Source organism: Littorina saxatilis, unplaced genomic scaffold (assembly GCF_037325665.1).
Source record: "Littorina saxatilis isolate snail1 unplaced genomic scaffold, US_GU_Lsax_2.0 scaffold_1035, whole genome shotgun sequence".
NCBI lineage: Eukaryota > Metazoa > Mollusca > Gastropoda > Littorinimorpha > Littorinidae > Littorina > Littorina saxatilis.
The window spans coordinates 1-2,500 of NW_027126477.1; the positions used below are offsets into that span (position 1 = coordinate 1).

A 2,500-nucleotide genomic window follows, 5' to 3' on the forward strand; every position below is an offset into this window, starting at 1 on the left:
CGCGCGCGCGCGCGCATACACAAACACACTTACAGCAAGGCTTAGCAGTAAAAGTCACAAGATATTCTTTAAACTGATTTCCAACGCATCGTCTGTTAGAAGCTTATAGTGAACAGCTGGGGAATAAAACTAGTCAATCGTCTAAGTCACCTAATGGCGGTCAAACTAAGGTTCCCAAGACGTTTAATCTTCACGTGGAGGGGCCAAGACATTCAAATGATCGTCAGTTAGAAGCTTAGTTAACAGCTGGGAAATACAAATAGTTAATCGGCTAAACCGCTTAATGGCGGTCAAACTAAGGTTCCTAAGACGTTTAATCTTCACGTGGAGGGACCAAGACATTGTTTACAGCGTCATTGTATAATTGGAATTGTGTCCTACGTCATCGTATTGGAAGAGTGCTTCCCCTTGGATTTGGACAACGCGGCGAGTAAACGTGATCGAAACGTGAACCCACTTGATTTACGTCTATATTGAATGTTTGTGTGCTTAACGAATCTTTACCGACACAATAAACGTAACAGTAACTATCCTGAATGAGAAATTCATGGATCTTTGCGGGCTCTATTTTAAAGTTGGACACGTTTTGACAAGTTTGAAAAGTTTTGACAAATTTGTAATCAAGGTTTAAAGGCACAGCTTGTAAATGATCGTATAAAGACAGAGATAGAGAGACAGAGGGAAAGAGAGAGAGAGAGAGAGAGAGAGAGAGAGAGAGAGAGAGAGAGAGAGAGAGAGAGAGACAAAGACAGAGACAGAGGGAAAGAGAGAGAGAGAGAGAGAGAGAGAGAGAGAACTCAGAAGTCAGAACTCAGAACTTTATTACATAAGGATAAAGGTTTTAGGCTTAGAGAGAGAGACAGAGAGAGAGAGAGAGAGAGAGAGAGACACAAAGACAGAGACAGAGAGACATAGAGAGAGAGACAGAGACAGAGAGACATAGAGAGAGAGACAGAGAAAGAATCAGATAGAGACAGAGAGCCGTAGGGCTGTGTTTGTTTGTTTGTTTGCTTAACGCCCAGCCAACCACGAAGGGCCATATCAGGGCGGGTAGGGCTGTGTGGTGTATTTGGATTGTAAAGGTATTCTGTGCATGTTCATGTTTTATTAACAAGATTTATCTTTAAATTGTCAAGCAGTTCTCAATAGATAATGGCTCACTTCATCAGTCATATTTCAGATATTGAGCGAACAAACGCCCTTCTCAGTCGAAGAGACACATACCGGTGCATAAACGCAGAAACAAAGACACACACACACACACACACGCACACGCACACACACACAAACACTCACACACACACAAACACTCACACACACACATACACATACGCACACACACGCACACACACGCACGCACACATGTTAAATGTTAAAATCAAACGAACGAACGATGAAGAAAACCACTCCTGTGTGTGTTTATTAAAGCCAGACATAATCAGCGGAGAAGCAAAAAGAATCCAGACCAAGACATCAAGATAGTGCGAAAAAGAATCTTTTAAGTCAAGAACTGGCGACTTGAACATTCTTAAGATGTTTTTGGTTCGATGCTCTAAGAATTTGGAATTTGTAGGCTGGATTTTAAACTTTGACACGTTTTTACAAGTTTGACAATTTGCGACAAGTTTTGACAAATTTTTAATCAAGGTTTAAAGGCACAGCTTGTGAATGATCGTAGCCCTTTCAGGCTTTTGCTTGGAATGATATAATAGAAATGCATGGGTCCTTAATTCTTATCAACTTATTATGACTTGCACAGTTGTATACACAGACTGACATTGACATTCTCCTGGACCCAGACAAAGAGCTGAACAGTTTTATCTTTTGGAATGAGAACGTCATGATTATTTCTCATTTTGAGTGACTTCAAGAGTCATACGTACATCTAGGGTTAGACTCTGTATCCCAAGCGCAATAACTTCGCCCGCAGCATTGCCATGCTCCTACCACGCATGTATCTCCGTCTTGAGTACAGCTCCTTCCATTTCGAGTTTGTTTGTGTTCACTCGCGCCGTTGTAGCGCGTTCTGGAAGAGAAGGTATATACGATTTTCGAAAATAACTCTGTCAGGTGTGTAATCGTATGGGTGGTGAAAGAGTGAATGCTCTTGCTTTTATTGAGGCAAACTTCCCCACGTGATATCATAGGCCAGTTACTAGTGATAGTTACGTGTGTTTCGTTTGTGTGTGCGCGCGCGTGTGTGTGTGTGTGGGGGGGATGTTTGTGTGCGTGCGTGCGTGCGTGCGTGCGTGTGTGTGTGTGTGTGGGGGGGGATGTTTGTGTGAGTGTGTGTGTCCGTGCGTGCGTGCGTGTGTGTGTGTGTGTGTATGTGTGTGTGTGTGTGTGTGTATGTATATGTGTGTATGTGTGCGAGCGCGTGCGTGCGAGCGTGTTTACGAGTGACAGACGGAGGGGGAGGATGGGATGAGAGACTGAGAGAGAAAGGCAGACAGACAAACAGACAGACAGACAGACAGACAGACAGACAGATATCTTACCT

At 43.3% G+C, this 2,500-nt stretch overlaps 1 protein-coding gene across 3 annotated transcripts in view; it reads right to left on the reverse strand.

The window, feature by feature from the left end:
- Nucleotides 1–1,399: 1,399 nt before the first annotated feature.
- The window catches only part of LOC138954907 (uncharacterized), a 12,645-nt gene continuing 11,544 nt past the window's right edge, over nt 1,400–2,500 (reverse strand). For all 3 annotated transcript variants that reach the window (XR_011452013.1, XR_011452012.1, XR_011452014.1), the window contains 2 exons: nt 2,499–2,500; nt 1,400–2,026 (listed from right to left, as the gene is read on the reverse strand). The exon at nt 2,499–2,500 is cut by the window's right edge and continues 80 nt beyond it. The gene's annotated coding sequence lies outside the window, so the exon portion shown is untranslated. The remainder of the gene's footprint in view (nt 2,027–2,498) is intronic.